Below are 12776 nucleotides of genomic sequence, written 5' to 3' on the forward strand. Positions count from 1 at the left end.
TAACAATTCAGGATGTAGCACCATAGGTCTTGTTTTGTTTCTTTCCTTTGTTTTTTTTATGATAGACTAAGAGATTCATGCTGTCGAATCTACTTATTTTGTACTCTCATTAATTAATGAATAAAAAATATATTTTCAAGTACATCTATCTTGTACTCTTTTCAATCTCTTTATCGTTATTGACTTGAATTAAATAAAACGCATACATACAAACATGTAATATCAAAAGGCATACATACTCAACACTTTAAGAATGTTGATGAGTTTTGGCTTACAAGATGTATTGAATGATAAGAAGCCCATCTTAGGCGCACAAAGAAAGGATATGATGATTTCACCAACACAGGAGGAAACTTGAAACTCCACAAATATAATCCCATGTTCTTAACCTTAGAGAAAATCCATCTTTTTGGCAGCCCTTTTGAGCCTCGTCAATTGAGCCTTAGTTATTCAACCTACATTATTCCATACCTTGGGATACGAATGGTGAAAAGATTCAAATAGGATATTGGGGGAACGAAACATAAGAGGGGGACACAAAGTTAGTCTAAACCCAAAAGGAAAGATCAAATGCAAAAGAAAACAAAATCGTTCTAAACCTAAAACAAAACTTGTCAAAAAAAAAAAGAAAAAAAAAAGAGAAAGAAAAGAGAGAGAGAGAGAGAGAGAGAGAGAGAGAGAGAGAGAGAGAGAGAGAGAGAGAGAGATGGCAAGGAAAAGGCACCTAATGTAGGAGTTATCACAACAAGTATAAAGGTTTTAATTTGAGAAGCACCAAAAGTAAGGGATTTTGAGAGTATACTTGAGCCCGTCCATTCTTTATAACCCCAAGCCTAGCCACGTTACAACCTTGGAAAGGACCCTCCTTACGGTAGACCCTAACCATGTACCAAAATCATCATACCATGAAAAAATGGCAAACCTTAGGCCTTTGCACATATGGACCTACTATTGAGTAGTCATGCCCATAAATAAAATGCATGAAATGTTGAGTTATGATTACAAAATCATATAAAAATGATTTGGATAATTTGATATCCATTGGCTTGATTACATCATGTTAGTAAAGCAATTGAATCAAATTAAATTCGATGTTTTCCATATTTTTTGCAAAAGGAAAATGAGATGACTATCACCTTTTTTAAAAAACAATCATCTGATTTTCTTTTAATAATAGGGCTATTTATTACCAAGGAGTTAATACAATAAATTGATTTGATATATCGATATCCTCGACGTCAACTTTAGATGTCTTTTACAACTCTTAAGCATTGGTCTTCTCACTTATCATGAGCAACTAATATGTTCGTCTGCGTGGGATATCTCCGTCTTCTCTAATAAGTGAGGAACATTGATTGAACATGATCGCTACATGAACAAATGATCGTTATCACACGTATACCTCACTGCCAAGCCATCATAATTATTTAACTCTTAAGTCAATAATCCTTGCTTTCGAAAACATGTCTAATTCTCTTTCATTATTCTTCTACGGGAAAGTTGGATTCCCCTTCATTTTTGTGAAAATCCGTCTTTATTGTTCATTTCATTTTTAGGGGTTAAGTCGGGATGATCCCTCCCATTTGGAAACTAAAATACTTGAAAAATAGTATAATTTTTTCGCTCTTTTCCTTAAACAGGGGGCTTAAAAAAGCCTGAACATCCCCACTTCTATCTATTTACAGATTTGAACACGCTATTTATGCTGCGAAATCAATATCATGCAAAGCTTATTACGAACCATCTTAATAACTTTAATTGACAAAGGGAAGGATACCACTTCCTATTATTTGACCAAGGTTAATTATGTTACTTGATCAAACAATTTATGATAAACGTATGTATGCAATATTCCACAAATTGAAAATACAAATCTTGGGGCTTTAAATAAACATGAGAAACTTCCCCTAGCATATGTATACATGAATTCCAAAAGCCACCTAAGTCTACGCTTAGGGGCTTCAAATTAAAAATATAGGTCTCATCTTAACTTTCATTTTGAAATGAGACCATATTTTGGAAAGTGATTCGAATGGTTTTGTAAATTATTCTAACACTCCATCAAACCTAATTTTAGTAAATATTCATTTTCAAACTACGACACCTTTTAATTAGAAGAACTTTACTTTCAATAATTGATGTATGACAATGATGACAAACACTAAAGAGGGAAAGATGACAAAATTAGATATACAAAAGTTTGCCCACATTTTCATATCTTTGTTGAAATAAGTTGCAAATTACAACTTACTTTCATCAATCTTGGACAAAAAAGTCACACTCAATTACAAGCTAGACTTTTCTTTCCATTTTGGGTCCAGTTTAGTAAATAATATGATTATGTATTTTGCCAACTAGAAACAGTTGTTTTTCAAAACAAACTTTCATTTAAATTATTGGATCCTTTCCAAATTTTGAATTCTAGTTCGAAATAACATGTTTCTAATAAAAATAGTATTCAAAATTTCCTTTCTGTATTTTTTTAAATAAATTTTCAGATTCTCAATAACCGTTTGGATAATACATGTATATACATAAATATTTCCAAAAGGAATGAATTAAGATTCAACTTCTTCTTTACTCAAACTTGTTCTAGCTTAGTTCTCCTGCGGATATTGGCTTAGGGATGGTAAACGAACCATCTACAAGACCAAAATAAAAAATTGATAAGAACAAAGAAAATATTTGATGTTCTAAATCAACTTTGAGAATAAAATCACCGCAATGATCTTTACAACCGATTAGACATTAGGTAAGATTACTAAACCTTAAACACAATTGTTTTGGTTTATAAACAAGCAATGAACTAACTTGCTTTCTTGAACATGACTTTAACTAAAATGTGAAAGCCATGTCATTGTCCTAAATATCTCAAAACAAAAATAGGAAATTTGCATAGATCCATCTCAGTATCATATGAATGGCCTAAACAATAGCAATTAATTAGAAATACCCCAAATTGGGGGCTCCAAGACTTGTGAAATAGCAAGAATGCGCATAACCCGACACATGGTTGCTCTAATATCCACAAAAAAAAAGGAGATATTCATGCCATTCGAGCTACTTTGAAAACTATGTTTGCAACTAAACTTAGCCATTAAACAGGTTACATATACTTGTTGTTTCGATACTTCAATTTACTCTAAAGGTTAGAGAGTATGACTAGTATAGAGAAAAGAAACAAAATCATGATACATAAAAAAAATACTTGCTGATACGAAAGTTTAGTACTCAATCATTCATCACGAAAATTGTATCAAGACACTTATTAACATAAGACAAACAATTTCATGAGTTAGAATGTAAACAAAAAACTCTTAAACTCTAAATTAAGGAGTCTTCATTTAAAATTATTCTCCATTGTTGCACACATTGAAATTTCGTAACGAGGATAACATCTACTTTCTCGAGCTTCAAAACAATGACAAAATTTGAACTCAAAAGAAAGAATTCAAAAGTAGCAAGAATAGACGAAAAATTTGTACAACATTTCATTTTTCCTCTCACTTTTTCTAATGAATGAGCAATATTACTAGGCTTAGCAAATTTCCTTTGTTAAAACTATGAATGGTAAAAAAACAATTTAAACACACTAGTTTAATCGTTTCCAATGCAAGATCCTAGTTGTTATTATAATAAGAAGAAACACAAGATTTTTAGACCCATTTCAGGCAACATGAAAGGGTCTAATTATTAACAACAAGCAAATCATCGAAGTCACCCAGCACTGGGGGCTACAACATTCGAAAATATAAAATGGGGGCTTACGAACCCGAAATATAACCAGACTACATCAGTTCGATGATCTCTTCAAGAATTTCCTAAACTAACTAGTTTTGTGCAAATCTTGAAATCACAGTTTTGTAAGTGAATAATAATAACCATCAGTTATTTTTATCATTGATCAAGACAATTTTGCAACTTACGCATGAAAAAAAATAAAAATGAGTCGCAAGAACAAATTCATGCTATTAAAATATTTATAATCAATAAAATACACTCTAGAGGTATTTCACACAATTTAACATTTTAGATCAAACTAATATTGTACCTTAAACTTAGGTTTAGGCCTTTCCACTTCTAATAATGTGATTCACTCAATTCTAGACTATGTTTACTTCACCTTGGGAAAAAAAATATCCGGTAAAAATAATTTCAGCTCGGCAGAAATAATTTCACTTCAAAAAAATAAAATCAGTCCAGCTCATTAAAATAATTTCAGTTATATAAAAATGTATAACTTTAAAGAAGAAATTAGTAGAGAAAAATAAAAATAATTTCAAATCAACAAAATATATACTTCCAATTCAGTAACAATAATATAAGTTTGACAAAAAATAATTTCAGTTTAGTAAAAATAATTTTGGTTTAGCAAAAATAAGGTGAAATGAACATTGCTTAGTTATATAAGTAATATACAATAGATTGTTTCTTTTATCAATCCAAACATTTTCAATTACTCATTAAAGTAAGAAAAATTTGTATATATTAAACCAAACCCTCAAAACACAATATTTTGAACTAAGCACCCATTGAATTCTTATTAGTAAATATAACAAAAATAAAAGGGGAAAAAAAAAAGATTTCACCATCACATAACACTTCATGTTAGGGTTAAAGCTTTGATTTTTAATGTTTAGTGACATGTTAGGGTTTGTTATTAATCTTGTTAGTATCATGCCTGGGATCTTGCTATTAATATTATGCTTTAACATGATTATGATTATTTTTAATATTATTATTATGTTGCTTGATTATATTTATTGTTATTGCTTGATCACACCTTTTATGTATGTTTAAAGGGAATTTGTACTTGTAATCACGCTTAATAAGATAATCAATAATCTTGTTTAGGGTTAATATGATTATAATTCAAGTGATCGCCAATATTAGTTTTATTTGTGCATTAATATTCAAGCAACATAGATTAAACAAGTTTAGGGTAAACCTAGGGATTGCATGTTAGTCAGAAAGCGCACATGAATACGATCAGAATAAAGTAGAGGCCTATTGTTAGGGCAGGTTCAATCTCATTTAGATTGGATTTGTACCTTCATCCTCGAACTACTAGTCATGGTTATAGATCTATTAGAGTTAACGATCTCCTGGATCGTTAAGTGGTGTAACCTTCACCATGTGAACGGTTTACAAGTTCCTAAAATTTGTTGGCGACTCTTTTGCTCTATCTTCCTTCCCTTTGGACGCCACCATGCTTAAGTGTATGATCACAGTGGGGTTCAAGTTTGGGGTAATGCTTGAAATATTCCCTACAACTACCCATTTTGGTTTTCCGGCAACAAAATCCGGCGAGTGGGGCTCACTTTTGTTTTATCTTCTAAAATTTAAATATGAAATGATGAATAACTCAATTAAAAAGCCAAAACAAGTGAATTTAACATCAATTTACAAGCATTATGTATTTCTTAGTTAAAATCATAGTTGTTTTCTCCCTCTTTAATTGGGGAAATATTAAAATTTTCGTGTTTTTAGGGTGAGTCGTTATAAAGGAGATTAGGCTGGTTGTTATATATGAGGTTTAGGCTTAAATTATGGAGGAAAAAAATAAAATTCGGCCACACTTGTCGGATTTTGTTGTCGAAAACCAAAATGGGTAGTGCTACTAAAACTTTTTAAATTTACTGGGTAGTTTTTTTTTTTATATATAAATTTTTAGTGAGTAGTTGTTGAAAAAATGACCTATTAAATGGGTAGTTCTTGACAATTTTTCCTAAAAAAAGTATAGCAATTATTGTAAAATACAAATTACCACCTTATCATATATTTCATCTGTTCTTTTTTACTTGACATGTTTCTTTTATCACACTTGTCAATGCAAAACTTTAATGATCATTAATTTTAATTATCCATAAGTAGAAATTAAAAAAGTTATATATTATGATAGTACTTATTGAAACGAATTCAAAGATCTCACATGAATATATTTTTCCTTACATATTATTAACAAATGATGGTCAAAGGAAGGGTGGTGAATAATGTAAAATTCAAAACGAGTCAAGTAAAAAAGAACGGAGGAAGTACATCCTTTTGCCAGTAGCTATAACAAACATTTTGAAATTGTCTATATATTATTCTACATTTTTCAGTCAACCTGTGTTTTTGCCAAAGCATAAATGATTAACATTACATTAATTCAAAATTAGTGACAAGTAAATAACTAATCAAATTTAGCATAGGTTACTTTTTTCTAATATGATGATTTAAGTTAGTTCTTTTTAATACGATGATTTAAGCTACATTATTCTAATATGATAATTTAACTTTCAATGTTTCCTTTTGACATTGACTTTAATAATCTAATTAACATGTAACAATATCACCATATACATAATTTATGAATAATTATCACCGCCATTCGGGGACCGCGTGCTGCGCGCGCGGGGCCACAACTAGTATCTTAAAATTCGGGAAACACAAGAGACGTGTAATAAAATTTCATAATTAGTGGATACAAATTAGCCTCAACTTCCTGCTCCAATATTTGGCTTAGTCGGTGGACTCATCAGCGCCCGCCCCTCTATCTATGTTACCAGAATTTTGAACCGAGGTATAAATTTCACCCATCAACTATGTAGAATAGTGTAATTCTCCTCAGTTGGAGTGTTTCTCATTAATCAATATATATAGGTATTTACAACCTAATTATGAGAGGCTAATTACATACGATCCCTTTACAGAATATTAACAAGATAATATATAAATCTATTATCTATCACACCCCCGCAGTCGAAGCGGGAGGAGGACGGACACTGAGACTGTATCTAAAATCCAAGAACAGTTGGCGAGGTTATCCTTTGGTGAAAATATCTGCGTACTGGTAAGAGGACGGAACATGTAAAACCTTGATCTCTCCAAGGGCAACCTTGTCGCGTACAAAATGAATGTCCATCTCAATGCGCTTGGTACGTTGGTGTTGTACCGGATTGGAAGATAAGTAGACGGCAGAAATATTATCACAATAAACCAAGGATGCCCGTCGAATGGGGCAATGTAACTCGAGAAGTAGATTCCGGAGCCAACATAATTCAGAAACAACATTAGCGACACCTCTATATTCTGCTTCGGCACTATATTTGGACAATGTAGCCTGCCGTTTTGCGGATCAAGAGACCAGATTATCACCCAAATAAACACAATACCCGGAAGTGGAACGTCGCGTGTCCGGGCACCCGCCCCAATCGGCATCTGTGTAAGAAATAAGTCTCGTAGGAGCAGAACGATATAAATGTAGTCCATGATCAGAAGTGCCTTTGATATATCGTATAATACACTTAAGAGCGTTAAAGTGAGGTTCCCTAGGAGCATGCATGAACAAACAAACCTGCTGAACAACATAAGCAATATCGGGTCTGGTGAATGTGAGGTACTGAAGCGCACCTGCAAGGCTCCTGTAGAGGGAGGGATCCTGCACTGGCTCACCATCGTGAGCACTGAGCTTTGACTTAGTGTCGACTGGTGTAACAACTGGTTTGCAATTGTCCATCTTAGCCCTGTGAATAATTTCCTCAGCATATTTACTCTGACAAAGAATCATGGAGTCCTTTGTACGTGTGACAGAAATTCCCAAAAAATAACTCAGCTTCCCTAAATCATTCATGGAGAATTCGGACTTGAGTAGAGCAACGATATCACTCTCGAGTTGTTCTGAGGAAGCTGTAAGTACAATGTCATCAACATAGAGCAAGAGATATGCAACATTAGCACCATGTCGTAAAATAAAGAGGGAATTATCACTTTTACTGCATACAAAGCCAATTTGCAACAGAAAATTAGCAAACCGGTTGTACCAAGCCCTCGGGGCTTGTTTAAGACCATAGAGCGATCTATTTAGCCGACAAACATAAGTTGGAGCCTTGGGATCTACAAATCCCGGTGGTTGATGCATAAATACAGTTTCTTTTAAATCACCATGAAGAAACGCATTTTTGACATCTAATTGATGAATAGGCCAGTCCCTACCCAAAGCAATACTCAAAACAGTACGAATAGTCGCCGGTTTCACCATAGGACTAAAAGTCTCATCACAATCCACACCAACCTGTTGAGACTTTCCATTCACAACAAGTCTTGCTTTGTGTCTCTCCAAGTCACCATTTTCCCTGTATTTGTGTTTATATAACCACATACAACGAATAACATTGGCCCCTTCCAGCCTTGGAACAAGATCCCAAGTATGCTGTTTAGTAAGAGCATTAAATTCCTCATTCATGGCGGTATTCCAATTATGGTCAAGCATGGCTAACTTCGGGTTTTTAGGAAGTGGGGAAATAGAGGGGACCGCAATATTTGCTTGATACTTGGGGTTTGGCTTAAAAATACCACTCATGGCATGTGTTTGCATAGTTTAAGTGGGAGTAGTGTCATGCCTTGTGTGAGGAACTGGGCTTGGGTGTTGAAGGGAGCCGATTTGGATCATAGTGGGAGAGGAAGAGGGAGTATGTGGTGAATGGGGTGGGCTAGGCAGGGAGGTCCGCAAGGGGGTTGCGGTTGGGCCTGAAATGCCGCAGCCCACCTGCGGACTCTTCTGGGTCAGCGTATGGTGAGTGGGAGAGGTATGAGATGGTGAGTTTGGAGGAGTTGTGTGTTGTGGGCCATTTGTGGGAGCTAGGCCATTTGTGGGAATTGGGCCTGCAATGGCGTGGGGTGGGAAATGCATGGGGTTAATGGCAGTGGGGTTATGATCAAGAAAATCATAATCAATTTCCCTAAACTTTTTAATGTTGGAGAAAGGGAAAATATCCTCAACGAACGAAAGTCATATGCCTAGAAGTGATTAGTTTGTTGGTAGACAAATCAAAACACAAATGTCCCCGATGATTAGAAGGAAACCCCAAAAACACACAAGGTGTGGACCTAGGAGCAAGTGTGTGCGGTGCAACGACACTTAGATTTGGGTAACAAAGACAACAAAAAACACGAAGATGATCATATGTAGGGGCTCTACGATATAGAATTTAGGTTGGATTCTTGTTATGTATGGTTGTAGAGGGAAGGATGTTGAGAATGTAGGCAACCATATTAACAGAATATACCCAAAAGGAAGGGGGAAGAGAGGCATGAAAGAGTATGGTTCGAGACATATTGTTAATAGTGCGAATAATTCTTTCGGCTTTGCCATTTTGGGAAGAAGTGTTTGGGCAAGAAAAACGAAAGACCATGCCATTATTAGCACAAAATTGGTGAAATGGAGAATTATCAAATTCGCGACCATTGTCACTTTGAAAAGATTTTATAGTTCTTTCGAATTGAGTTTTAACATATGCTCGAAAATTAAGAAAGATATCATAGACTTGCGATTTATATTTCATAGGAAACACCCAAAGAAAATGAGAGAAATCATCAAGCAATACATGATAGTATTTTTGACCCAATTTGCTAGGAATAGGAGATGTCCATAAATCCGCATGAATAATGTCAAACGGTGAAAAAGTGATAGAAGTAGAGGGCTTAAAAGGAAGCCATACATGTTTTCCTAAAGGACAAGAATAGCAAAAATGAGAATTATTTCTCTTATTACATTTGATGATATTGTTTTTCCTAAGAAAATCAAAAACAGGATGTTAGTGAGACGAACACTACAAGAGGGGGGGTGTATTGTAGTTGAGTTCCTAGTGGCTACTTTTTCAAATATAAAACAGAATAAAATAGGAACTTGCAATGCACACAGGATTTTACGAGGAAACCTTCTAGTGCCCAACTAGAAGTAAAACCTCGACCCTACCTTAGGGATTTCGAACACAAACAATTTCACTATAATAGGGCAAACACCAAGTTACGACCTATTATAATCAAACCTCTACTCACAAGTTCCTGAACGAACTTGCTACAGAATAAGATTCTATTCTACCCAGTCTAAGTCCCACACTCAGACTTTCTCTCGTACTCCCTAAGCACATATCTTCTCAATAGAAGCTCTCTCTGTATGCAATGATAACAAAAACACTCTCACCCAAATAACCCAAACCAATTACAAGGAAAGACACCTAGTATATGATCGGCAAGCTATGCATGAAACCCGAAACTAATATGACAAGATGATAAGCTTGGCAAACTTACACAATTAAAGTTCTGTAAATTCTTCACGCATAAAACTCACAAAAGACCTGAACTCCTTTTTTTCTCTACTATTTATACAAGTATTACTTGTATAGCAAGTAGGTTTTCTTAAGGATAAATAAGTTAAGCTTAACTTATCTTTTTACACGGTTTTTTATGTAAATCATTAGAAGAAAATCTTTTCCGAAAAATAAGATAGAAAGATTGAGTTAAAAAACATAATATCTTTTTAACAAACTGATTTTAAGAAATAAACTTTTAAATAAAATCTTTTTCGAATTCTATCTTTTATCTTTTCCGATTTTAATTTATTTGCCAAGCTAACTTGTCACGCTTCTAATAGACTTCATGCATATCCTACTTAACATATTTAACAATGAATCTAGAAGATAAAATCTTTAACTAAATCATTGCTGCGCCGCACTCCTGTATTGGTAGGTTTACTTGGGCTCCACGCTTACTAAGTTCCTCCAAAGATCTTAGCTAGCCATCTTCAAGTTCCTGTAAAGGAACGTTCCTGTTAGGGAACTCAGTTCCTGTGAGGGAACACTTCTTCTGTTTCGAATAACCTTCTTGAATAAAGAATTTCTTCAAGTCTTCTTAGTTTTAGTTACTTCTTTCATCTCCAAGATCAATTTCACCTAAACTAAACAAACACTTGAAAACCTTTATTAAATGAGTTTGCTGTAGTTTAAGTTCCTCATCATCAAAACCTTTAAACATCAACAATTTCCCCCTTTTTGATGATGACAAACTTAAGCAAACTCTAGAGAAAGTTAAAACAAAATAGAAGGACGTATTTTTGTATTTTTGATTTATAAACAAAAAGTAAGCACACAACTGAATTAAAAACAGAAAACAAAAATAACTAAGACAGAAAGTAAACTAATAATCTATCAGCATCATATCAGAAGAAAGTTCTGATACTTTATCAACTTGAACCCAGAACAACTTCAGCCTCCATGTTTGCTTCTTCTTTTCCCCTTTTGGCATTATCAAAAAGTCCTGCTTTTTCAAGTGTATTAAGCATCTATCCACAGCCCCACAAGCAATTCATCAAGTGTGGGAAACTAAAGGCAGCGATGCTAAATAACCTCAAGTAAGTTCTACCCTTCAGCATAAGTGTTCAAAATACACATAAACACACAAGTATAAGCAGAGTTCCAACATTTCATTAAATACCAAAAAGATTTATCATGCAGTTGAACAATTTAGAAAATTTACAAACAAAATTATTTGTTCAAATACTAAAAACAGAAATTAAAATTGTTCATGACTAAAATAGAGAAAATAGGCTAGGCTGAATATGAAATAGGGCAGGCTAGGTTTCAAGGAACTCCAGAATTTTCTTGAAGTCCTCCTTTGTCTGTTGTGCAGAGGTCTCCAAATTTTCTTCAACACCCTTGAGTTTCACCAGGAACTCCTCCTTCTGTTCCTGTAGAGCCTTGTTCAGTTCTTGCTCTTGAAACTCCTTTTGCTCTTGAAGTTCCTTGTTTTGTTTTAGCACCATCATCCTGAGTTCCTTTAACTCCTTCCCCTGCTCCTGTACCAACTTTTCCAGGGTTAGCACCTGAAGCTTTCCAGCAAATCCTTCATTTGACTTTCAATCCGTTCCATTCTATCCACTAATTCAGCAACTTGCCCATTGAGGATATCTTCCTCAGCATCCAACTCTAGTGGCTGTTCCATACTGGTTTGAGGAACAGCACTGGAAGAAATCCTCCTGCTCTTTCTCATAGGCTGCTCAGATACAACCTTTTCCTTCCTCTTCCCTGTCACTTTCTCTTTCTTTTTCTCTCCCTTCTCTATTTTCTGAATTTTTCCTTGCACCACTTCTAAACTTAACCCAACCAGGGTTTCCTCATTAATCACATTTTCTGGCTTTTCATCCAAAGCCCCATATTTACCATTTAGAACTACTCCAGCATTCTCAAATACAGTGGACAAAATGGCTCCATACCCCACTTTTGTCCTACTGGGAACACAGTGTGCTAAGTACTGGTACATTAAAGAAGGAAAATTGACCTTAATCTTCTTTGAAATACAAAAAATTACTGCCATATCCATCAAGCATGCTTCCCCCTTTTTAGCAGTCCTAGGCAGAATAGTCTTCTTTACCAAATTAAACAACAACTTGTTTAAGGGACTAAGATCATTATGACTCACGACCTTCTTCCCTCTCTGACCACCTAAGGCCTCAACAATATCACCAGTCAAATAGCTACCTACATTTACGCTCCCCTTTCCCTTAATATAAGTGTCATACCCCTCAGTAGGAGTTTTCAGACTTTTACCAAGGGTTTCAATGTTCAATTCGATTTTTACTCCATTAACGACACTTGAAATTATCCCTAATTTTGCTTGAAAATTTTGGCAAAATTCAGTCATAGCTAAAGGGTACATATAATTTGCTGACACTCTTGACAACAGAAATTCCCAACCTTGAAACTTAATTAAATCAAGAAATTCGAGAAATCTTGTTTTTCTACACCAAACAACATCAATGCGATGACCAACTACATACCTTCCAGCCTGTGACTCAAGTTCCGCTTGATCAGTCACTTCCTCTTCTTCATCTTCCTTTTCAGATTCTTCCTTTTCTGAATTGTTCTCCTCCTCTTTATCTTCTTCTTCTCCCTCACTCATCTCTTCTTCTACTTTTTTCTCCTCTGTTGTCTCGTTTGGGTTTTTCCCTTGAGCAA

The sequence above is a fragment of the Chenopodium quinoa genome, unplaced genomic scaffold (assembly GCF_001683475.1).
Source record: "Chenopodium quinoa cultivar QQ74 unplaced genomic scaffold, ASM168347v1, whole genome shotgun sequence".
Taxonomy (NCBI): domain Eukaryota; kingdom Viridiplantae; phylum Streptophyta; class Magnoliopsida; order Caryophyllales; family Amaranthaceae; genus Chenopodium; species Chenopodium quinoa.